Here is a 26,509-nt window from a genome sequence, read left to right as displayed (position 1 = left end):
TGAGCACTGAAGAATCGATGCTTTCAAACTGTGGTGCTGGAGAAGACTCTTACAAGTCCCCCGGACTGCAAGGAGGTCAAATCAGTCAGTCCTAAAGGAAATCAACCCTGACTGCTCATTGGAAGGACAGATACTGAAGCTGAAGCTCAAATATTCTGGCCACCTAATGCGAAGAGAAAACTCCCTGGAAAAGACCCTGATGCTGGGGAAGATTGAAGACAAAAAGGAGAAGGGGACGGCAGAGGATGAGATGGCTAGATAGCATCACTGATGCAATGAATATGGACTTGAGCACACTCCGGGAGAGAGCGCAGGACAGGAAGGCCTGGCGTGCTCTGGTCCATGGGGTCACGAAGATTTGGACACGACTGAATGACTGAACAACAACAACATTTACACACAGCAATGCTTGATAATCATATATAATGATACACATTTAATAGCATAAGTTAAAGTGTATAACAACCTATATGAGAATTCATAGAGTATCATAGCCATAGAGAAGTTAAGTCAATTAGATTGTTAAGCTTAACTTCAGTGGAGCTTGGGAATTTTTTAGAAGTACCTAGCAGAGTACAAGAACAGAGAAGTGCCAGTCTTGTGGTTGGGGCCAAATTTACAAAACTAACACAGGTAGAGTTCTGGAGGTCCCTACAGAAGCCAGTATTATCTGCAATTATAGGTAAACAGCTGACATAGACAGAAGGTGGGCACCTCCCAGAGAAGGCTGGAAGCACATAGGAACAACAATCCAAAAACGTCTGAATCCATGCCATGACCAAACTGGGATGAATTCATATTGAGGGTTGTTCATAGTTAAGACTGGAAATCCAGGAGACAAAGATCACCATCACTAGCAGGTACAATTGACCATGCTTGGAAAAGTTCGTAAGACTGTCATTTAGGAATGTACAGATTTGTAAAGTTCATCCCAGATTGTCAGGTGCCTTTCATTATGTCATCTGCTCATTGATGGAATCAGATTTTTTCCAATTTGCCAGATTTGCATTTGCACAAATTGATGTTTGTGTACATGTGCAAATCCTCTCCAAATGTGCAAATCCCCCCGAAATGCATATTTTCATGCTTTAGCCTATGGGGGAAATGTACATTTTCGGCTGGTGTTTTTTATTTTATGTATTTTTCTATGACTAAATTTGTGTGAAATTCTGAAAAGTAAAAAAAAAAAAGTCCACAAGTCCGTGGAATCCATGTGACTCAGAAAAAGCTGGTCCACTGTGGAATCCACAGGTCAGATTTCATAGAAAGTCAAATCTCATTTGATTCCATTTAGGATTTCTCTGGCATCCCTACTGCTATTTATTTTTTCTTTCATTATTCCCTTTGTGTGAGTATGTAATACTTATATTTTTCTAATAAAACTTCATTTTACAAGAGCCTGTGCTATTCAAGGCAAACAGTTGGCTACTCACAAGCTCAGTCTTTCCTCCGTGTGGAAAGATGAATATGATTAGCTGTGTGCTTAAATTGGCAATGGAAATATTACAGCTGCATCCTAAATGCTATGTAAATTAACATTCCAACATGCAAGTGGGGGCCTTTCTGGTGGCCACTCCCAGGCTGTGGAACTCCCTTCCAAGGTAGGCTAGGTTTGCTCCCTCTCGACTGTCCTTCCACTGGCACGCAAGGGCCACTTAGTTTAAGAAGGCATTTAGCCTGTAAGTGGGTCTGGTGGGTAAGGTTCTGCTTTTAATAATATTTTTTTCTGTAACTGTCATGTTTTTATTTAGTTAGTGCTACACTGAAAATTCCAATTCTTTTTTTCACCATTCTCATTCAATTTGATAGAAAAGCAATTGTTTTCAAAAAGAAATTCAAAGGAGAAGAAAATTTCAGAGAAATTCTCATGCAGGGTTCTTTTGCTTACCTTATTTGTAAGGTGACCAAAGAGTGTACGACGATGTCCTGTCTTTCCTTATACACTCATCTCTCTGGCAGCCTGTAGCCTCCTGAGCTTCCTGCAGTTCAATTCAAGGTGCAGGGGAAGACATTATGAGGGAATTCTTTCCACAAGGCTTTTCCAGAACAGGAAGTGCAGCCTGGGAGGCTGAAAAGCAATGGAGACATGTATAATAGAAAGAAAATGCACACACTGCACTCTTGGCCAGCACCAAATTTTCTCCACCATTTTTGTGTGTCACCACCCGCACGCACACACACACACATACACACACACACACACACACACACAATGCCCTGGAATGATGCTAGGTATGGGACATGATGAAGGATATAAAATGGTGACCAGGCTGCCAACAAATTTGCTGCTGTTGCCACTTCATAGAATAGTAGGGTTGGAAGGGGCCTACAAGGCCATCGAGTCCAATCCACCCTGTGGTGGCAGCACAAAAAACAAAAACCCTGAAGAAAAAAGAGAGAAGCCACTCTAATGGTGAGCTCCCTGTTCGAGAAACTGAGAATTTCTCCTTCCTCTGGAGAGATTTGGTGGAATTGTTTCCATAGTTTCTCTGCCTACAAATAGGATGGGGAATTTCAAGAGACCATTTGCACACAGCTCTAATTTTAGTGTATTTTATTGTTTAAATAAAGTGATTGGTTTTGTAAGCTGCCTTGAGTGCTATTGGGGGCGGGGGAGAAAGGCAGAGTACAAACAAACAAACATCTGGGAGGGTTTCAGAAAATATATAAAGGGATTCTATCTAGGCTTTAGCTCAGTCAAGTCATGGAGGTTCACCAAGGTTGATCAAAGATGCTCCAGGATCTCACAACAGTCCCTGGGCTCTGAATACTAGGAAGCTTCTCTGAAATGTGTCCTGAATGTCAGCCTTGGGGGAGGGGGCTTTGGCACACTTCCTTCAAGTGTTCACAACTTTGAAGAAAAATCGATGACATTTGAGGGGGCAGTCAAAAGCACAGTGAAAAACAAAGTTGGTTTAACCAACAATGAATGAAAAAATAAAACAAAACAAAGATACATTTATTTTTTATTTCCAAAATGCATCCATATTGTATTTATCCTGCTGCTGCATGTATCCTGCTGTCCATGGGCAGAGAAGGGGCTGCTGCCTCCAGTGGGCAGATGTAGTTTGATTAGCCATCATTGTTGCATCACCCTGCTCAGACTCCCCACTCCAGCTCTAACCCCAGTTCTTCCCCCATCCCCTGTCAGGCTGGAATGTCATTTCACAGTACCCCAGTTTCTGTTTTGATCAATCCCAACAAAATGTGCTACATTTTCACAATAGAAAGACTGAATTGATTGAAGTGGCTCAGAAAAATCACTAACTGAAATTGTGCAAAAGATCTATAAAATGACTATTCTGCCATTGCCATCTGAAGTATATCTTATCTTGTAGCTGTTCTGATCTTTCCACAACTCTTTGCTTACATTAATAATAATAATAATAATAATAATAATAAATGTCCTGCCTATAACCAAGTTCTCTGGGCAGCTTATAATAACAATAAAAACATTTAACATAGAATCATATACCTCTATATTTAAATCTTCATCTTCAGACGAAATCCTCAGCTTGGAAGTATTTTGTCTTAACATTTCTTAGTAATGCTTGCTTTGTACAGATCCACACTGCAGGCTACAGTGAGTAAATAGAAACACAGTCTCACTCTTCAAAGAATTTTGCATGCTCCATTCCTCTAGGCTACCAAATAATTACTTTTTGAATATGAAGAGAAATAGAAAATGGAGAACGCATCCACACTTTTTCTTTTTGACTCTCTTGCTTATCAGTCTGCTTTGTGTACAACATTTCCTAGGAATTCATTTATTCATTTTTTTCTGGCTTTTTTAAAAGTCCTCTGGTAGATTTTCTGCCAGATTTCACCAACATTTAAGAGTGAATTCTGGTAGCAACTCAGGTTGATGGCATCCATAAGAATAAAAAAAGCTGCCTATACTAGACTTGTGTTCAATATGGTTCTTCCTTAAGCAGCAAGATGAAATCATAACTGTTCGATGTCCCTGTGGGGATTTCAGTTTTTGCAGCACACAAAATACATCATCCTGCATTCAATAAAAAAGGCATGCTGACTCCAGTCAGCTTGAGAAACGAAATCTGGAAATAGGTCAGAAATGACATCTTTTTTATATATCTCCATCTCTAGGTTAGCATATGGCTGGGTTTCCTTCCTTCCTTCCTTCCTTCCTTCCTTCCTTTAAAAGCAAGACTTTGATGGTAGAGCCCTATTTGGTTTATTTGGTAAGCAAGAGAGTATGGTTCATCCACAGAATATTCCATCCCGTGACACCACATAAGAGTGAAACGGAAATGAAAAAATATATGATGACAGCATATCTTAGACAATGGAGAATATGCTGAGGCGATGGAGAATACGTTGTTCGACAGAAGTGGTTCAAGCAAGCCTCAATGCCATTAGTGAGGCTATACACTAAAACAAAATTGGCTCTAGACTTGACCCTTTAATCCTTTTAAATAAAGACTTGTTTAAGCCTCTCAAAGAAAAGTCCCAAGAGTCTGTGCAATTGTTTACCACAGCTTTGCTGCTAGAGCTTCTGCTGGGCGTGTCCCTAATGCACTAGAGCTGGCACTTGACTACTGGGAGTTGGGTGTTAAGTTGCTGTGGCGGGTTCAGCCATTTCCACAGGGATTCCTGAAAGAGACAGCATAAATATGTGACTGGTGTGCAAACATTTCTACCTACATAACAGGAATAATTGGATAGAATTCTTTTTTCAAATTTGGTGTTACTTGCCAGCCGTAGTTCCAGGGTATCTGGTAGAGTTGACATTCCTACCTTTTGTAAGACACAGTTGAACAGCAGTCCCTTGATCCACACCTACAATGGAAGGGAGTGCACTAGGAAGCACGCTAACAAGCCAAAATGACATGTTACTTTTAATACGTAGCATGTAGCTATGTCTCCTCCTCCTCCTCCTCGACCTTCCTCTTTGCTGAAAAATAAGCATGGAGGACACAAACTGGCAATTTGGGTAGGAAAAAAGCATCCATTTGCTTCAGTTGAGGCTTTTTTTCCCCTGGGCAAATTGCAGATGTGGGCCCCAATCTGGATTGGGATCACAGCAAGGGGAAAAGTCCCCCTACCCACCCCCCATGCTTGGGTCCTGATCTGTATTGGGTTCTCTGTACTTACTTTGGTGCAAGAAAAAAGAACAGACATGGCTACATTATATGTATTAACATAATGCATAGTTTGGCCCTTATTTATGCCAGCCTGAGAGGGAGCTTGGCAGTGTAAGAAACCCCAGATGCACTAAATAGGATGGGCCTCTTGGAGTAGGGATGGGCACATCTGTTTCTGGTCCATGCCGTGTTCACATGCTTTTACCCAAGGGTGTTGAACTTCAGGCCCATGGGCCAAATATGGCCTGCCTGGGGTCCAACGCAGCTCTCTGGCATTCCACAGAAGGCCACGCCCCCTTCCACAGCCCCCCCCCACCTTTCCTCTGCCTACCAATCATTTGGTAGTTTCCAAGTTTTTGCACAGTTTTCCCCTATTCTAAAGCGTTGGCTTCTCCTAAGGCTTCATTACTGACAGTAAGAGCTTGAATCTAAAATATGTTGGTATTTGGGGTAACTAGGGCCCCTTTTTCCTTTGGCCCTGCCCCTGCCCCCGTTTTCCTTCTCCTCACTCACCACTGGAATGCAGCCCCTGACAGCTTCTCCCAAATGAAATTTGGCCTTTGGGTTCTGACAGAGGTTCAACACCCTAGCTTTTCCCCATAATTCTGATCCATTCCTTTTTCACATTAATACGTGATTTTTTTTTTTTTAAAAATTAAACAATCCCTCCAATATATGTATTTTAAAACATACACATGCTTACCTGGGAGAAAGTCCAATTGAATTCAATGGAACATACTTCTGAGTAGTCATACCTAGGAGTGTTCTATAAATACTACTTTCTTTCAAAGACTACAGCAACACAGCAGCAAAAGTCATAGAGAAGTTAACCCTTCAGATTCATTTGGAAAGGCACAAAGTGCTTTGCTGCTAAAGATGATGTGGGAATAAAGTAATGCTGCTTGAAAAGTTAGGTGGTTGTATATCAGCTACACAGCCACTTTTATTCTTCTGTCAAAGAAAGTTCAGCATTAAGTATTGATGGGGAGGGAAACTTGTGAATGGGAGTTCGACATTGAAGGCAACCTCTTAGCTTGCCAAATGATTAGCTTAGCAAGTTGGAAATGTTTTACTTTTGCCAGCTGGCTTCCTGCTTAACTAGTGAATAAACTGAAGAATATTTCAATATAAGTTCTGTTTCTTAAATGATATTTTTTAATTCATTCATTCATTCATTCATTTCATTTCTATACTGCCCAATAGCCAAAACTCTCCAGACAGTTCACAAAAATTAATACCACAAAGCACAGCATAAAACAATATAAAATATGAAAGCTTAAAACCACAGTATAACAGTACAGCCAGAATAAAACCTAGCAGCAATGCAGAGATTTAAAATACAGATTTAAAACACCAGAACTGCATGATTAGGAAGCTAAAATACTAGTGCCAGAAGGAGTTAAGGAGTTAAGGGACCTTACCTGGTCCCGCAGCTGTTTTCGGGGTGTGTGCTCTGTTTCTCCCCCCGAAATTCTTGGCGGGTGGGGAGGCGCCCCGCCCCTCCCGGCCGAAATTCTGGCCGGGGGGGAGCGCCCCGTCTCCCCGGCCGTGAAAGAAAAAAGTAAAGTGTAAAAAAAAAAAAGTGATAGGCTACGTAAAGATTTACGTAGCCTATCATGGCTAGATTTTCAAAGTCAGCCATGATAGGCTACGTAAAGATTTACGTTGCACTTATTTACGTAAAGATTTTCCCTTATTTACGTCAAGATTTGCGTTGCCCTTATTTTTGCCGTAGTCTACGTAAATCTTTACGTAGACTACCCGTGCCCAAATAAGGAACACAAATGGCGGTGCCCATGGGCGCTGCCATTTGCGTACGCTTCCCCCCCCCAAAGTCAGCCGTGATAGGCTACGTAAAGATTTACGTAGCCTATCACGGCTGACTTTGAAAATCTAGCCGTGATAGGCTACGTAAATCTTTACGTAGCCTATCACATTTTTTTTTTTACACTTTACTTGGAAATGGTGGCGGCGGCAGCCGGTTGAAAGACCGGCCGCCGCTGCCGCAACACCGCCAAACCGCCGCTGGGACCCGCCGCCGCGAGGGACATTCGCGCGAGTTAAGTCCCATCCCGGGGGGGGCGGGGGGTGTCAGAGAATTTCCCCACCAATTTCAGGGGGCCGAATGTGTTGGCATTCGGCCTCCCAGAGATTCGTGGAGAAATTCTCCGACATCCCTAGAAGGAGTACAGTGTTGGTGCCAGGCGAACCTCTATAGGGAGCTCATTCCATAGCTGGGGTGCCTCACCAGAAAAGGCCCTCCTCCTTGTAACCACCCAACTCACTTCCTTTGGCAGGGGCTCAAAGAGAAGGACCTCTGAGGATTATCTTAGGGTCCAGGCAGGCACATATAGGAGGAGATGATCCTTCAGATAACCTGGGCCTGAGCCATTACGGGCTCCGAATTGAGCCCAGAAATGGACTGGCAGCCAGTGCAGCTGGAAAAGTACTGGCGTAATGTGATCTCATTAGCCAGTGTCTATTAACAATCTTGCTGCCTTCTTTTGGACTAGCTGAAGTTTTAAGACCATTTTCAAAGGCAGCCCCATGTATAACGCATTGCAGTAATCCAGGCTAGGGGTGTACAGATTCCCCACCGTCTGTTCCGGTGGGGAATCCGTGGGGGGGGGGAGGTGATCCGTTCCTCCCCCCCCTCGAATCCTCCAGAGTCGCTCTGCTCCATGAGGATTCCGGGGGGGCAAACGGCTTGGGGGCCACTTACCTTCCCTCCTGCCAGCCAGAGCCATTCACCTCCTCCCTGTCCCTTCTGATTGCCATGTCTGTTTTTTTTTTTAAGGCGATTGGCAGGATGTGCCCATAGACTTAGATGCAAATAGAGTCATGAATCTTGCGTATAAGTCTATGTGTTCATAGGCTTATACGCAAGATTCACAGCTCTATTTTGCGTTTAAGTCTATGGGCACATCCTGCTAATTGCCTTTTTTTTTTTTTTTTTAAGAAAAGACGTGGCAATTGGCAGGGACAGGTAGGAGGTGAACAGCTCTGGCTGGCAAGAAGCAGCCAAGTGCCATTCCGCCTCCAGTCCTCCTGGAGCGGAGGTAAGTGATCCCGATCCGCTGCAGATTCCTGAGGCTGGATTCCAAAGAATCTGGCCTCATTTGAATCTGCAGCAGATTTCTGACATCCCTAATCCAGGGGAAAGGTTATCAGAGCACGGATAACTGCAGCTATGCTATCTCTGCCGTAATGTGCAGATAAGCGCGTAGTTGGTATGTCAGCTTAAGCTGCTCAAAAGTGCTCCATGCCACTGAGTTTACCTGTGCTGCAAGTGACAGTTCTGGGTCCAAGAGCTCCCCCAAACGACAAACCTGATGATCCTTTAGGGGGAGCGCAACCCCCTCCAGAACAGGTTGAACATCACCTAGCTGGGCAGACAAACCACCCACTGATGGTACCTCTGTCTTGTCTGGATTGAGTGTTCAGTTTATTTCAAGGAAATGTCAGCACCCTTGCAGCTGCTTCTGCCAAAGATTTAGTACAGAAAGCCATAAAACACTGAGGTTGCTATATACTGCAGCTGTAACAAAGCTGCATATATGTGCAACTGACAGAGTAAATCAAGACTCTGTGAATGAATATTTGATATATTAATGAAAAAGAAGATGAAATATTCTGGTAAAATAGCCAGTGCATGGACCTACACAGGGATGGATGAATCTATTTTTGGTCTGTGACTTGCTTGCAGGTTTTTATCCTGTTCTATTCTACTTCCACATTAATAGTTGTGAAGAGTATTTGGAAGCTTCAGTTGGTTCAAAATATGCATGGTAGCAAGACGATATTACACTTTCTTGAAAGACCTGCACTGGTTGCCTGTTGCTTTCCAGACTCAGTTCAAGGTGTTGGTTTTAACGTTAAAAACTCTAAACAGCCTAGGATCTGGCCATCTATGGGACCATCTTTCTTGGTATGAACCTATCTGGTAATTTTGATCTGCACTGCAGGCACTGTTACCTTCAGGGGGTACCATTATCTTCAGAGGACCATTTGTGGGGCACACGGGAAAAGGCTTTCTTCTGTATTGCTCTCAAATCCATTCCATTGAGAATAATGATTGCCCCCACCCCCACCCCCACTGCACTCTATTGATTTTCAGAAAGGGTAATAGGGATGTGCGAATCAGCAAAACATGAGCTCACCAAAGTTCTCTAGATCCCATCTCAAAGCTCATTTCTACTCAAGTCCATATCAGATTGTGAGCTTTGTTTTTTCTTTTCACAAGATCCATATTTCTGTGCATAGTTTTCCAAATGTATGCATCAGTTGTGTGCATCTTTGAAATGTACACATTCTCCAATTACGGCATATTTGTGCACATTTTTCAAATGTATGCATGCTGTCGACTGCAATTTTGTTGTTCTGCAAATTACATAGCAAGCTCGGAAATATACAGACTTCAACCACAGATTGCTTCCAAGTCCATGTTCGGTCTGAAAGGTGCAAACTCAGTAAATCCTGATCAAAACTGAATTGAAATGAATTTCCCATACATCCCAATATATGAAGACATATCTCTTTAATCTAGCCCTTTAAATTATGAGGGCTATTTAATTTAAATTAAATTAAAAGAATATTAAAACATTAAAACTGTTTCAATGTTTTAATATTCTTGTGTTTATTATTTTATTTTATTTTTAATTTTTAAAAATTATTTTAATTATTTTAAAAAGCCTTAGTGACTGTTTAGCAAAAAGACTGTATATATGTTTGCGCACGCACACATGCGCGTGCGCTCACACACACAGACATTAAATGAAATAAAATTAATATTTTCATGATACATATTTAAATATACAATTTGATTCATTTAAACTGTGCCAAGAACTGTGTCATAACATATCAGAGAAGTGGAGAAGAGCCATAGCTCAGCGGTGAAGCACCGAGTACTCTTGCGAGGTGTTTGTCAAATGTAAATGAACATGTCTCACTAACTTTAATCTTGGATAGAATCTCAGCAGGGGAACCTCGCTTATCATCAGTGGACATATTAAGTGAACATTACAGCAAATTACCTCACTGGGCGTAGAGCACATGCTTTGCATCAGAAGGTCGAAGTTCCACTCCCTGATATCTCCAGGGATGTCAGAGAATTCCGCAACAGATCTTGGTGAGGCCGAACGCCAGTGCATTCGGCCCCCCAAAATCTGTCGCGGAATGAAGCCCCCACCCCCCAACCCAACTTAAACGAAAGGCACGCGGGATGAAGTGCCCGCTGCCCCTACCCACAAAAGGCGCGTGAAATGGAGCACTTACCTGCTCCCGTCCGCGCTGCTTTGTGAATGGCAGCGGTCCTGGCTGCCATTCGCTTCCTCCTCTTCCTAGCCGTGATAGGCTACGTAAATACTTATGCAGCCTATCACAGCTAACGCAGGGATGCCATTTGCATCCCTGCGGAGGCCGTAACACGGCAGGGGGGAGGGGAAACCCCAGCGTACGTAAATGGCAGCAGCTACCGCCATTTGTGTACGCTGGGTTTTTCCCCCCTGCCGTGATAGGCTATGTAAATATTTACATAGCCTATCACGGCTCAATACAGGGATGCAAATGGCGGTGGCTACGACAGCCACCATTTGCATCCCTGCAGGGCTGCCCAGCGGCCGGATGTCCGGCTGCGGGCGGCTGGAGCCGGCTGGCGGCTCCGTGGCTTGGACGTGGAGCGGAGCCGGCCGGGCAGGATTCCGGGGGGAGGGACAGAGTGCCTCCCCCTCATTGAGGATTCCGGGGGGAGGGACGGAGTGCCTCCCCCCCACCACGGATGCCCCTCAGCGGAGCAAGGTAAGGGATTTGTACATCCCTAGATATCTCCAGGCAGAGTTGAGAAACTCACCCGACTAAAGCACAAGCAGATTGACTGCCCGTCAGTGTAGACAATATTGTGCTAGACGAACTGATGGTCTGACTCATCATAAGGCTGTTAACTGTGTACCTAACATCTGTTCCAATTGCACATTAGTCAGAGCAGGTACGGATCAGGTCATTCCACAGAGGAATTTGCAAAGATCAAATTCTGCAAGCATCTCTAGTAGGAGTGCACAAACGTCACTTACCTGGTCTCGCAGCTTTTCGCGGTGGGGGGAGGCACTTCGCTGCTCTCCCCCCGAAGTTCAAGCCAAGGGGGGAGGCTTCCCGCCTCGCCCGGCTGAAATTCAGGCCGGTGAGGAGGTGCCTTGCCTTGCCCAGCCGCAAAATTAAAAGTTAAAAACAAAACAAAACACGCCCCCGTGATAGGCTACGTGACGATTAACGTAGCCTATCACGGCTAGATCTGCAAAGTCAGCCGTGATAGGCTACGTTAATCGTCACGTAGCCTATCACGGGTGACTTAAAAAAAAAAAAGCTCGTACGCAAATGGCGGCCCCCATAGGGAGCCGCCATTTGCGTTCCTTATTTGGTTGCTGTAGTCTACGTAATCTTTACATAGACTACAGTGACCAAATAAGGAACGTGAATGGCGGCTCCCTATGGGGGCCGCCATTAGCCGTACGCGCTTTTTTTTTTTAAGTCACCCGTGATAGGCTACGTGACGATTTACGTAGCCTATCACGGCTGACTTTGCAGATCTAGCCATGATAGGCTACGTTAATCGTCACGTAGCCTATCACAGGGGCGTGGGGTTTTTTTTAGTTTTATTGGAATGGCGGCAGCGGCAGCCGGTCGAAAGATCGGCTGCCGCCCCCGCCCCTGACGAAGACCCGACGAACCGCCGCCAGGACCCGCCTCCGGGAGGGACATTCGGGAAAGGTAAGTCCCGTCCCGGGGGGGTGCGGGGTGCGGGGGGGGTGCGGAGAATTTCTCCCCAAAACTTGTTCGGGGGGCCGAACGCGTTGGCGCTCGGCCCCCCGAAGTTTCAGGGAGAAATTCTCTGCCAACCCTAATCTCTAGGCCTTCAGATCTCTTTCCTGGCCAGTCACTGCCAGCTCAGACCCATCAGTGTATATGTGCAGATAAGGTCAGGGATGCCACAGGAGTCAGAGAGGGAGGTGGAGTCCAGCAGACTCCCCCCTCCCACTCGGCCTCCCAAACTTAATTTGCCGAACCATAACTGGACCCATTTGCTGACCTGCTGTGCAGTCCGTGAGCACCCAGCAGCTGCCTGACCCATCAGCAAGCCGCCATTTTGTGAAAAAATGGTGGCTTGTGTTTTTCTGTAAAAATAATGCTACATAAAAATGCTACATAATGCTACATTTATGCAACGTTACAAGTGTAAATTAGGACTGTGCATGGACCCCCTGATCCATCTCAGAGGCTGCTTTGAAGCTTCTGAGGCAGGCCTGATTTGGCTCCGGCTGATTCAGGGGCCCCCTGACCTGGAGTCCAGCAGACTCCCCCCTCCCACTCGGCCTCCCAAACTTCATTTGACGAACCATTACTGGACCCATTTGCTGACCTGCTGTGCAGTCCGTGAGCACGCAGCAGCTGCCTGACCCATCAGCAAGCCGCCATTTTGTGAAAAAATGGTGGCTTGTGTTTTTCTGTAAAAATAATGCTACATAATAATGCTACACGGACAGCCTTTTACACACTTGGCTGGTATCCCAAATGGCGGCCTTCAAGCCATCAAGTATGATACATTAATGTTAGGGCTGTGCATCACTTCAGAGCCAAATCTGAATACCAAAGTGAATCTGGCTGCTTCAGGGGTGCCTCGTTGAGCTCTGAAGCAGGTCAGAACAGCACCAAGGTGGTCCAAAGTGACAAGGGTCACCCCCAAAGCGCCTTGAGATTCAGAGCTATTCTGAAGCCATTCTGCAGCCCGGATAGCCTGTGTCTAAAATTTATCAACTTGTGAAAGATCAGGAAGGGGGCGAGGAGGAGGAGGGAGGGGGGAAATAGTGAGCCTTGGTGAATGGCCAGATTAGGGCTGAATTTAGCCCAGCATTCTCCAATGACAGTGGTGGAGGAGGCAGGAGGGAATTCTGCATATATGGGAGATCAGCCGGCTTCGTTTCACTGTGTGTGTTGAGAGAGAGTTGGCTAGATCTACGTGGTGTGTGTGTGTTCTACTGCAGCTTTGTCGTTCTTCTTCCTTCCGACCCAGCCCTTCTCAGTTCAACTATTCCTATTAGTCTTCCCTTTCTTTCTTTTCTATATTCTTTATTGTAAAAGCCAAAAAAAAATTAAAAAGTTCTTTAGTTTCCTTGCCTTGTTCTTTGGCTCCCCTGCCCCCCCCCGCCCTTATCAATTCAACCATACTTATTAGTTTTCCCTTTCTTTCTTTCTTTCTTTCTGATTCTTTATAAAAAAAACAAAACAAAAATATATTTTAAAAAAACTAAGTACTTTCCTTTCCTTGTTCCTTGTCTTCCACCCCTTCTCAATTCCTGTATTCCTTCTCTTCCCATTTTTGAACTCTATATCTTTCCCAAATAAATAAATAAATAAATAAATAAATAAATAATTAAATCCATCCATCCCTTTTCTCTTCTGTTAGGATAATAGATAATGTACTGTACTCCTCCTGGCCCCCTTGCTTTGTTGGTAGTTCTGTATTTGCTTTTCTTTTGCTCTAGTGTGTCAGTGTGTACACGTATGCACTTGTGTTGTGGTAAAGCAAACAGTGTGTGGCAAAGCACTACATACAATCTATATTTCAAAATATAGTAGGCAAAACACTACACACATTAACGTATATTATTTAAATTTAAGAATACACTGTGGTGCAAAGCAAGCCCAATATAAGTCACCTAAGGGGTCTTGGCAGGGGCAGAAGTGGGCGAGATGCTGGTGGGACCAGCAGCATCAGTAGCCAGGCTGGCTTGCCCCCAGTCTGGATAGTGCATCCTGGTCTAGGGCAGACCTTTTTTTCCCAGATAATATATATTCCATTCAGCAAGGAGAGCCTGAGGTCATCCAGTGTGAAGCTGAATAGGAAAGTACTAGGGGAGAGTGGTTATTTTGCACTTCAAAACAACCTACACCAGAGATTGGGGATAGTGACCTCCTCGTCATCACAACTTAAACACCTAACTTCTCTGATTATCCCTTTCTGACCTTTGGTTTGAGTTTCTGAGAACAGCACATTTTACCTGGGCCTAGCACAAAAACCCCTGGGCCAAACTGTTTGAGGACTGGCAGGTTCAGTCATCTGCATTTGGGCTGCCAGGTATCCTGATTTCATGCACTTCTGTAGAAACAGTGAAAAGTTATAGCTCTTTGCTTTGAGAGTTTTTGTTGAAAAAATCAAATTTTATCTGTGCCTAGCACAAAAACTACTGGGCTGACATTTGGCAGGTGGAATCACCTCCATGAGCACTGCCAGTTCCTTATATTATATGTATTTGTCATAAAAACTGAAAAAGTTATGGCCATTTCTGTTTTCCAGTGTAAATTAATGGGGAAATGTAAAATCTGAATAATTCGGATATTCGAATCTTGCTTTGGATCCGAATCTGAAGCGAAGCAGATTGGGTCCAAATTGGTCCAAAGTAAAGTGGGGCAATTTAGAATGTCCAAATCGGCATCCAAAGCAAATCGGGGGGTCCATGCACACCCCTAATTAATGTTGTGTGCTTGACGGCTGCCATTTGCACAGGATACATTTCTAGGGATGGGTGGATTAGTTACCCCATTCTGGGTGGGGGTGTCTGCTGGGGGGGGAGGCGATCTGTCCCTCCTCCTGGAATCTTCCCCTGCTGGCTCCACTCCATGGTGAGTCCACGGAGCCACCAGCCGGGCCTGTCCATAGTCGGACTTCCATCCGCTGCCAGACTGTGGCTGCAAATTAGCCGTGATAGGTTACGTATATATTTACGTAGCCTATCACGGCAAAGAGCAGGGACGCAAATGGCGCCTGCTATGCAGGGATGCAAATGGCGTAGCGGGCGCCATTTGTGTCCCTGTGTTAGCCATGATAGGTTTGTTGTTGTTGTTGTTGTTCAGTCGTTCAGTCGTGTCCGACTCTTCGTGACCCCATGGACCATAGCACGCCAGGCCTTCCTGTCCTGCGCTCTCTCCCGGAGCGTGCTCAAGTTCATATTCATTGCATCTGTGATGCTATCTAGCCATCTCATCCTCTGCTGTCCCCTTCTCCTTTTGCCTTCAGTCTTTCCCAGCATCAGGGTCTTTTCCAGGGAGTTTTCTCTTCGCATTAGGTGGCCAAAATATTGGAGCTTCAGCTTCATTATCTGTCCTTCCAATGAGCACTCAGCGTTGATTTCCTTTAGGATGGACTGATTTGACCTCCTTGCAGTCCAGGGGATTCGTAAGAGTCTTCTCCAGCACCACAGTTCGAAAGCATCAATTCTTCGGCGCTCAGCCTTCCTTATAGTCCAGCTCTCACAGCCATACATTACTACTGGGAAAACCATAGCTTTGATTAGACGGACCTTTGTCGGCAAGGTGATGTCTCTGCTTCTTACTATGCTGTCTAGGTTGGCCATAGCTTTCCTCCCAAGGAGCAAGCGTCTTTTAATTTCAGGGCTACAGTCACCGTCTGCGGTGATCTTGGAGCCCAAGAAAGTAAAATCTGTCACTGCTTCCATTTCTTCCCCTTCTATATGCCAGGAAGTGATGGGGCCAGATGCCATGATCTTCGTTTTTTTAATGTTGAGTTTCAAACCAGCTTTTGCACTCTCCTCTTTCACCCTCAACAAGAGGCTCTTGAGATCCTCTTCGCTTTCTGCCATTAGGGTGGTATCGTCTGCATATCGGAGGTTGTTGATAATTCTCCCAGCAATCTTAATTCCAACCTCTGATTCATCCAACCCGGCATTTCTCATGATGTACTCTGCATATAAGTTAAATAAGCAGGGTGACAATATGCAGCCTTGTCGTACTCCTTTCCCAATTTTGAACCACTCGGTTGTTCCATGTCTGGTTCTTACTGTTGCTTCTTGTCCCTCGTACAGGTTTCTCAGGAGACAGGTAAGGTGTTCTGGTACTCCCATCACTTTAAGAATGATAGGTTACGTATATATTTTTGTAGTCTATCACGGCAAAGAGTAGCAATGCAAATGGCGTAGTGGAAGCCATTTGCATCCCTGCTCTTTGCCATGATAGGCTACCTAAATACTTACGTATCCTATCATGGCTAATGCAGAGAGGCAAATGGTGGCTGCCGACCGGGGCAGCCATTTGCGGCCGCAGACCAGGGCAGCAGATGGACCGGACCGGCCAACACCAGGTAGGGTCCGTCCGGGAAAATTTCGCAGGGTGGCGGGGGGGGGACTGCTCTGGCCTGAATCTGGCCTCATTGGAGTCCATGGCGGAATTCTCTAACATCCCTATCTATTTCTGGAAATACAGGGAGTTGCCATTTTAAAATGGTGACTCCCTGGAAGAAGAATACAGCTGCTGGTGCATGTCCCAGTGACCCAGGTAAGGAGCTGGAGGCTGGGCGGCGGCGTGTGGCTGGGCTTCCAGATCGCTCCAAAGTAGGGATGTACAAAAGTTCCGCCACGGATCTCGGGGAGGCCGAATGCCAGCGCATTCGGCCCCCCGAAATCGGTGGTGGAATGGCCCGCCACCCCCCCGCCACCCCCCCAGGACGGGACTTACCTGGGGCGGATCTTCCTGGTTGCGGCGGCTCCTGCAGTGGTTCGGCAGCGGTGCGGCGTCAGCGGCTGTGGCGGCCGGTCTTCCGACCGGCTGCCGCTGCCGCCATTTCCAGGTTTAAAAACAAAACAAAATGTGATAGGCTACGTAAAGATTTACGTAGCCTATCACGGCTAGATTTAAAAAAAAACACCATGATAGGCTACGTAAATGTGTACGTAGCCTATCATGGCTGATTAAAAAAAACCAAAAAACCCCGCACGTACGCAAATAGCGGCACCCATGGCTGCCGCCATTTGCGTTCCTTATTTTGGCACGTCTTAGTCTATGTAAACATTTACGTAGACTAGGATGGTGAAAATAAGGGGAACGCAAAAAGCATAGCATGTACGCTATTTGTGTTCCCCTTATTTTTGCCGTCTTAGTCTACGTAAATGTTTACGTAGACTAAGGCGTGTCAAAATAAGGAAGGCAAAGGGTGGCGGCCATGGGCGCCGCCATTTGCGTACGCACGTTTTTTTGTTTTTGTTTTAATCAGCCGTGATAGGCTACGTAAACATTTACGTAGCCTATCACGGCTGACCGCAGGGACGCAAACGGCAGTGGCTACGGCCGCTGCCATTTGTGTCCCTGCTAGCCGGCGGTCGGATGTCCGGCTGCTGGCGGAGCCAGCCGGCGGCTCTGCAGAATCGCTGCGGAGCACAGCCGGCCGGCCAGGATTCTGGGGGGGGGTAGGAACGGAGCACCTCCCCCCCCGGCGAGGATTCTGGGGGGAGGGACGGAACGCCTCCCCCCGCACCATCAGCATAATCCCCGAAAGGTAAGTACCTTTCGTACATCCCTACTCCGAAGTGCTTTGGGGTGACCTGATCCACTTTGTTCTGCTTTGTGCCCCCTCCACTTCGCTTCGGAAGCAGCTTGAAGTGGCCCAAAGTGCCCCGCTTCAGCTCAGAGTTTGGGCTTCAGGCCAAAGCAGTGCACTGCCCTAGTTTTTACCTAAAGCCCTTCATAGCTTGGTACTTTGGCACCTAAAGGAATGCATCATTTAATATTTGTCTTTGTTGATCAATTGTGATTTTGCCAGTTTTAGTTCATGGCTTTTAGCTCTTTTTATACCAGTGATGGGCATGTAGCCTCCACATCCCCCAGCATGACCCCCACCCTCTGAAAGTCAGGGTGACCCCACATTTTAAAAAACAAAACAAAAATGGTGTCCAGAGCTGCTATGGAGTGCCAAAAGGGTCTTTTGGGTCTCCATAGCAGCTATGTATGCCATTTTCTTTCTCCCCTCACCTCCAGTTTTCAGCATCAGCAGGGCAAAAATGGTTCCCCAGACCTCCGGAAGTTGCCCACCCTTGTTTATATTTATATTTATATTTATTTAAAATATTTTGAGGCCACCTTTAAGGGTACAGCCATCTCAAGATGGATTGCATATTAAAAACCCAATACAGTAACAGAACAACAAAAATCAAGAAAATTAATGGGTGCTGGTATCGAATGAAGCTCTCCCTCTGTGGCATGGCAAGGGGAAATTCCTCTCCACAGTGCAGCCCTCCATGCACTCTCAAAATCCACTTTGGAGGATTGGTGGACCCTCTGGTGAGATTGGAGAGGGGGCTGCAGGGAGAGGAGGAGAAAGTTCTATCAAATCCAGTAAATAATAAACAAACATCCAGCCCTGAAATTGCAATAGTGACAGATAAGAACACATAAAACTCAAGGGAAAGCCAGATAAAACAGAAGGGTATTGAGAGATTTCCTAAACATCTGCAAATATGGGGCCTTATAGACCTCAGATGGCAACTCATTCAAGAAGCACTGGGCCACTGAAGAAAAGCCAACCAAAACCAACCAAAATGCCCTCAATGATGGACAAGTGAGAAGGACCGCCTTTGCTGACCTTAAAGTGCAGGTAGGCTGATAGAGTTAAATCATTTTTGCTGTGCGATTTTATGCATTTTATGCATTTTATGAGGCAACAAATAAATATAACAAAAAAATAACTAATAAATAAATTATCATGCAAATTTCCAATTGCATGGCCCCCTTCTATGAAAATGTAATTGGCTCCAAATCAACACTAACTGCCTATCTACATATTCAGGATAGAAAAATCTGTATTCAGATTTTGAGACATAAGGCCTGCAGGTATAATGTAGCAAATATATCAACGGTAGGCTGTAATGTTTGTAAGCTGTTTCCATATTTTCAACCAAAATCTTTCTACAGGAACCCTTTGGAAACATTCCAAAAAAACTCACTGTTTCAAATGGGGCGCTTGAAAAAGCACATTGCAGCAACACCTCTGATTCAAGGGTTCCTGAAGACTACCATGTTTAGATGTGGATTTGACCCATATGGTTCTTTTAATTTTGCTTTATGTGAAGTTAGTATAACATGGGTAACTGTCATCAAATCCAGATCTATGTACATGATGATGGTGTTTTTTGGTAAAGATGATTTTGAGCAAGCTGCAAATGAGCATAACATCTGACAGGTGGATAATTTTCATTTCAATATAATTGATATCTTGGGGAAAACAGAAAAAATGGTTGAAGTTTTCAACCATCTAAGCAGGGAAAACTATGCATACAGTTTATTTCTTCAAGAGGTTAAAGCAGGGTGGTTCAGGTTCTGAGGTTACAGAGCCAGGATAAATTACTCTGTAGTCAAATCATCCCATTGGGAATGGAGCAAACATAATGGAAAAGCAACCAGAGTGAGACAATTTTCAGAGGTAACCAAAATGAATTAATAGGGTTCCAAGTCTTCAAAATTAAACCCCAGTGTATTGCTATTGTTTGAACATGCATGAAAAGTTCAGCAATATTTCATCATTCTAGTACTATCAAATATATGAGCCTAAAACTTTAATGCTGATGCTTAAACACTGATGATGCACAGCAAGTGAAACACAGTCCCAACTAAATATTTTTAGCTCTAGATGAGATGTCTAGTAGGATGAAAGGAGATTGCACATATTAGCGTGCAGGAAAAAAACACATAACTGAAACTAAGGCTGTGTGTCAAAAGACTGCAATTTGATTTGCAGAGCGATTAAAATGTATAACAGTATGTATAATGAGATAATAATAGACTTCAAAATATTGCATTTAGCAGTAAATCCGAATAGGTTGCTAGTTACACCTGTTTATTTATTTACAATATCTATACATCACTCTATATCTAAAAAAGAAAGGAAAAGATTCCTGAGTGCTAAACAGTAAAGAAAAGAAAGAATCAAAATAGGGAAAAAAATGCATCAACATATTTTAAAGCCAGTTGTACCAATACATAGGTCCATGTAAAACCACCAGGGGTGTGTCAGCTGTGACCTCACTGACTGGGCACGCTGATATGGGAGAAGGCATGCGTTGAAATATCCTGGTCCCAAGTTGTTTAATACCTCATGTTTTAAGTATTAACAAGCAAATACAATTTTGTTCTGATTAATAAATAGTGGCAGAAAATGTTTTGTCTTACTCGATAGTGGAAGCTGTTCTTCTGTTTCCTCAAAAATCCCCAAAATTCAACAAAACCCTTTCTAAGGGATGGAGGATGACTACTATGGAACACATTGTTGGTTCAGACCTTTCTAGTGATGCAGCATGTCCTGGTAGTGCATTTAATGGACATGGCTAATTATGGCTAAATCCTCACTGACATGGGAAACCTAACCTATCTATGGGCTGTATCGCTTCAGACCAAAGACTGAATGCTCTCCATACAAAAAGAATGAGATCAAAATCCCTCCACATAGAAAACTGAATGTCAGAGAAAAGTCTTCTGCCCTAGTCTTTCCCCTGTCATGCTGTGTTTTCTATGCACGGGGAATCTGGGTGCGTAAAAGAACATTCAGTCAGGTGAGTCTCCGTGTGATTCTGAAGTAGCATAGTCCAGACATGGATGTACCACTTCAGTGACAAATGGCAGTAAGTCATTTTCTGCCAAAAGGGAAACTATGGGTGCAATCCTATTCAGATAGGCAGCCGCCTCTGAACTTGGAGGCGACCGCCTATCCAATGCAGGGCAGGAGAAGCACGGAGGGGATTGTTCCCTCCGGCCTTCTCCTACCCTGCATTTGCAGCTAAACAGCCGATTGTGGCTGTCTAGCCATGGGAGGGCTGAGTGGGGGAGGAGGCTGCTGTATGACACATTGGATGCTTCTTACAGGCGTTTGTGCCCTCCCCGCCCCAGAATGCAACCTGGAATGCCCCTTTTTGGCTGCTCCGCACTCCTCTTGAAAGCGCAGAGGACAGGGCTGTTCTGTACTGCCTCTGAGGCAGTGTGGAAGTGGGGGGAGATTGGTTCGAATGGAAGACAATGTTTTGCAGGTAAGGCTTGTATGAATATTTAGTCATGGCCTTCGGGTTAGCCAGTGCTCCATCTGCATTTTCACATTTTATGAATGATATTTTCAGGGATCCTAAGGACAAATTCCTCATCATTTACCTAGATGGTTTACTTATTTATTCATCAGACCCCCAGGCTCATGAACGGCACGGGAAAGCCTTCTTACAGAGCCTCCAGAAGCACCATCTCTTTGTTAAGCTGGAGAAGTGCACTTGTGATTTGACAACCTTGGACTACCTGGGTTATATTATTTCAGCAGAAGGCATCAAAATGGATCCTGCTAAAGTCCAAAAGGTACTGTCCTGGCAGGCTCCATCAACCAAGAAAGACAAAGATTCCTGGGTTTTGCCAATTTTTACAGAAAGTTCTTGCCCAGCTTTGCAAAACTTACAGCTCCCCTGACAGACCTCCTCAAAGGGAAGAAATCATCCTTCCACTGGTCTGACTCTGCCCAACAGTCTTTTGAAGAGCTGAAGTGAGTATTTAGCTCTGAACCAATCCTCTTACATCCTAATCCACAAAAACCCTTTGTAGTGCAAATAGATGCTTCCGATTTTGCTGTAGGCACTGTACTTTTACAGTCGGGACAGGAGGGGAAAAAATTGCAGCCCTGTGCTTACCATTCCAGGAAACTGACCCTGTGCTTACCATTCCAGGAAATCTGGAACACCTCATGACAGCCAGGGCCATGAATCAATGCCAAATTAGATGGTCCCTTTTTCCCCACGATTCAACCTCAAAATCTGCCACATTAGAGCAACAGAAAACCAACAGGTGGACGCACTCTCCTGTAAGTCAGACTTACAGACAAGATATGAGGAGAGCCCCTCCTCTGCCCTGATCCTTCCCCCTGAGAGTAGGGATGTAGGAAAGTGACTTACCTTTCCGCAGATTATGTTGATGGTGGGGGGAGGCATTCTGTCCCTCCCCCCAGAATCCTGGCCGGGGGGGAGGCACTCCATTCCTCCCCCCCGGAATCCTGGCTGGCCGGCTGTGCTCTGCAGCGATTCTGTGGAGCTGCCGGCCAGCTCCGCCAGCAGCCGGACATCCGGCCGCTGGCTAGCAGGGACGCAAATGGCGGCGGCCGTAGCCACCGCCGTTTGCATCCCTGCAGTCAGCCATGATAGGCTACGTAAATGTGTACATAGCCTATCATGGCTGATTTAAAAAACAAACGCGTGTACTTTATTTTGGCACATCTTAGTCTACATAAACATTTACGTAGAATAAGACGGCGAAAATAAGGGGAACGCAAATAGTGTAGCGTCTACGCTATTTGCGTTCCCCTTATTTTTGCCATCTTAGTCTATGTAAATATTTACGTAGACTAAGACGGGCCAAAATAAAGAATGCAAATGGTGGCAGCCATAGCCGCCGCCATTTGCGTACACGCGTGTTTGTTTTTTTTAAAGTCAGACATGATAGGCTACGTAAAGATTTACGTAGCCTATCACGTTTTTTTTTTTTAACCTAGCCGTGATAGGCTACATAAATCTTTACGTAGCCTATCACATCTTTTTTTTTACACGGGAAATGGTGGCAGCGGCAGCCAGTCGGAAGACCAGCCGCCGGCGCCGCCGCATCGCCACCAGAGCCGCCACTGGAGCCGCCGCCACCCAGAAGATCCGCCCCAGGTAAGTCTCATCCCAGGGGGATCTGTGGGGGGGCGGGGGGGCAGGCCGTTCCACCACAGATTTCAGGGGGCTGAATGTGCTGGCATTTGGCCTCCCCGAGATCCATGGCGGAATTCTCTGACATCCCTAGCTGTGCTGGGAAAGTTCTGATTGTTTTCCCTCTGCACAAGTACTGTTAGCTTATGCTGGGAAAGTTGCAAATGAATGCTAATTAATGTTTGCTGCTGTCATGCTGCCTCACTGCTGACAAGTATGGTATAAAACCCATCTTACCCCATGGCTCTGGGTTCAGAGAAGCTGTCTGATCCAACCATTGGGTACACCTGTGTGCTGTAAGTACTCAATAAAGGCTCCTTGTAAGAAAACCTGGGTTTGGCTTATCATTATTTCAACCTTCAAACCTTTGGAGCCCACAGCCAGGGCATACAGTCATGCATGGCTGTTGTGCTTCAAACAGAGTTTGGGCCATTTATATCAGTGAGTTAAATGCAAAATGTAGTTTCACTGATGGAACTGCTTCTGTTAGTGGAACCTGGGGGGGGGGACAATTCCCCCTCACAGCCTGCGGCATCCCCTCAAAATCTGCTCTGGAAGGTTGGGGGAACCCCTGGAGGATATTTTCAGGGGGATGCAGGTGGGGGGAGAGGAGAGGGAGAAAGTCCTATTGTGCAAACAGTCTTCCACTTTGGCAGCAGTGGATTCCTTCCATCTAGCATCTTTAAAATTGCAACCATGGTTGATTAAAGTATCTTTGGAAAACAATTCCCAACACGGCATTTTAACAACTCTTACTTTTTCCAAACATCTGATCACAGGGGAGGCTGTAGCTCCCATTTTGGTGGGGCAGAGATTCCATTCTGGGTTAGTTACAACCAGCCAGAAGTCTAAAGAAGTTATCCAAGCTGCTGAACCCTATCCACAGAATGGGTCCAGCACCTTGGATAGCTCCTTTAGACTTCTGGCTGGTTGTAACCAAAACCCAGAATGGAAAATCTGCCCCACCAAAATGCGAGCCAGCAGCCTCCCTTGCCTGATCATGCAAAATGTGTTTTTTTTTTAAATTTATACAACCATACACCACTTCACTGGTTTTCAGTGAAATTGTTTTTTCCAAACTCAGATGAAAGGCTGTGTTCTGCTTGGTCATAGTTTAGACAATTGACATTTTTTCTTCATTAAAAGATCAATTTGCTGACATAGATTCTCATTCTCTTTCAATATTTCAGTGTTTTGTTTCCTAGCAGGATGATCTTCAGCAAATAAAAGCATTGTCATGGATTGCACAAATCATGTTCATTATCATCGCTTGTTACTCAGCCTTGAAACAAGAAAATAAAATTATATGCACAACCTCGGTGCAAATTAAAATCCAGTTTTTTCACCCACTGTCTGGATAACAACATGCAGAAGTTCAAAGAAGATGATAGTAATACCACATCCATTGTCAAATGAGAGGAATAGAGGTTGGGTGTGTTACTTTTTTTGGTCTTGTTGTATAAACATGACATAACTAAATTGTAGCCCAATATGCCTCTGTTCGAAATAAGAGCACGAACAAACATACGTGTCTTTCTGAAATTGAGTCATCAATAAAACAGACATACTGCGATAAACTGGCACCATTACTCTTGAACTGGAGAGTGTTAATGCTGACAGATGTTCATCTGACATGGATGAATAGAGGTAGGCTTGTATCAGATTCAGCTGGGAAAATCTATGTTCTACAGATGCTGCAATCACCAGAAATGTCAGTAATATTCTCATTGTAAGGTGACATCTTGGAGATATGTTCCAATATAGATTTGTTTGTATTGCAATGAGGAATAGCTGCATACATCTGTATTTTTCTCATGGCAAATACACTCAACAACTAGAATAATCTTCATCAGCTCTATTACTATCTCCATTAACGATCTCTCAGCCACTTCTCTCCATTTGTATATTTTGATAACCTCTCCTGCAAATTTAATTCTCTATTTCCACCCTTAGAATTAGGGATGTGGAACTCACCCCCATCCAGGTTCTCTGGTCTCCTCCTGCCCCACCCCTGCTCCTGCTCGCTGGTCCCCGGGCTGCACATGAGCCCCTCCCGCTCTCGGTGAGCAGCCCACACTCACCCCAGTGGCCTCGTCGAGCTCTGCGGTCACCATTTCTAAAAGAAATAAAATGTGGATCGCAAAAATGCACATGTTTTTGTATGTGGGAAAATGCTTGTGTGTGAAATGCACATTTTCGCAAATGCACACATTAGTGTGTGTACGGAAATATGCATTTTTCGTAAAATACACATTTTCACGTATACATGAATATGCGCATTCACAAAAATGTGCACTTTTGTGTATGTGCAAATTCATGTATTTTTGCAATCCCCATTTTATTTCTCAGAAAATGGCAACTGCGAAGGCTGCCGGGGTGAGTACAGGCCATTCACCGAGCACGGGCAGGGGCGAGCATGGTCAGGGGCTCAGCAAGTGGGGCTCAGGGGTGCGGGCAGGAGCAGGTCTGCCAGATTCCCGGATTGAATCAGGTGCCCATGCCATCCCTACTCAGAATGTTTTTTTGTTTTTTTTAAGAAAATGTTCAAATGAAGACCATTAGCTCACCACCTCATTAGGATTCACAGAATAAAATAGGAGATGGAGCTAGGTGTAAGGCACCTCCCTGGTGCCTGCCAGATGTTGTAGACTACAGCTCCCATCATCCCCAACTATTGGCCACGTTGGTGGGGGCTTGTGGGTATCATAGTCCAAAATGCCTGGAGGGCACCAGGCAGGGGGAGGCTGGTATAAGATATAGAAGTGAAAGACATTTTTGGACATTAGGATATGCATTTTGAAGAGTCTTGAATTCAGTGGGGGCCTTGCAATGTGGGCTAGAAAGCCACAAACATCCGCTGCCACTGGGCAGTAAATGACAGCCAGTAGCCACATGCCCTTGCTACAAGGCATCTCGTCGGAAGACGCTAGGGATGTTGGAGAATTCCTCCACGGACTCCAGGGAGGCTGGATTCTTTAGAATCTGGCCCCTCGGAGTCTGTGGCAGAATGGACTACCCTTCCGTCACCCCCCAAAATCCCCAGAATGGACCTACCTGGCGGCAGCTCCGGCGGCGGCTCCGGGTTGTCTTCCGGGCTGCTATGGCCACAAATGGCGGCCATCGTAGCGGCCGCCATTTGCATCCCTGCTGTAGCCATGATAGGCTACATAAATATTTACATAGCCTATCACAGCTAAAGCAGGGATGCAAATGGTGGCCGATACACCATTTGCGTCCCTGCTTTTGCTGTGATAGGCTACGTAAGTATCTACGTAGCCTATCATGGCTATAGCAGGGATGCAAATCAGCCCGTCTGGCAGCTCTGCGGACTGCCCGCGGAGCAGAGCCGGCCAGGCAGTATTCTGGGGGGGAGGACCAGATCACCTCCCCCCCCATCGAGGATTCCGGGGGGAGGACCAGATCACCTCCCCCCCCCAGAGGAACCCAGCGGAGCCAGGTAAGTGGGGTTTCATACACCCCTAGAAGATGCCAAGATAGGACAAGAATGTACGGATTTTGATAAATTTGTTCCATCTGTGTTTTGTGGATTGTCAGGTGTCTTTCCATCCGTTATCCACTCATCGATAGAAATGGATTTTGTTTTACCAGAATTTTGTTGTACTTGTGCTATTTTGCATTAAATAATGCAGATTTTGTGCATTTGTGCAAGTGTACATTAGTGCTAATGCAAATTTGCACAAATCCCCCCCCCCGAAAAACTGGTTCTCAAGACTGCGGAATCCACATGACTTGGAAAAAATGGGCCACTGCGGAATCCACAAGTACAATTCATAGAAATGTGAACACATTTCAATCTGTTGCAGATTTCTCCAACAGAAATCTGAAAAAAAATCTAAAAAA

This window comes from Heloderma suspectum, chromosome 7, assembly GCF_057233095.1.
Source record: "Heloderma suspectum isolate Gila_16-S chromosome 7, 16-S_ref, whole genome shotgun sequence".
Lineage (NCBI taxonomy): Eukaryota > Metazoa > Chordata > Lepidosauria > Squamata > Helodermatidae > Heloderma > Heloderma suspectum.
The sequence above is the reverse complement of the archived record's forward strand: the minus strand, read 5'-3'. Positions refer to the sequence as shown.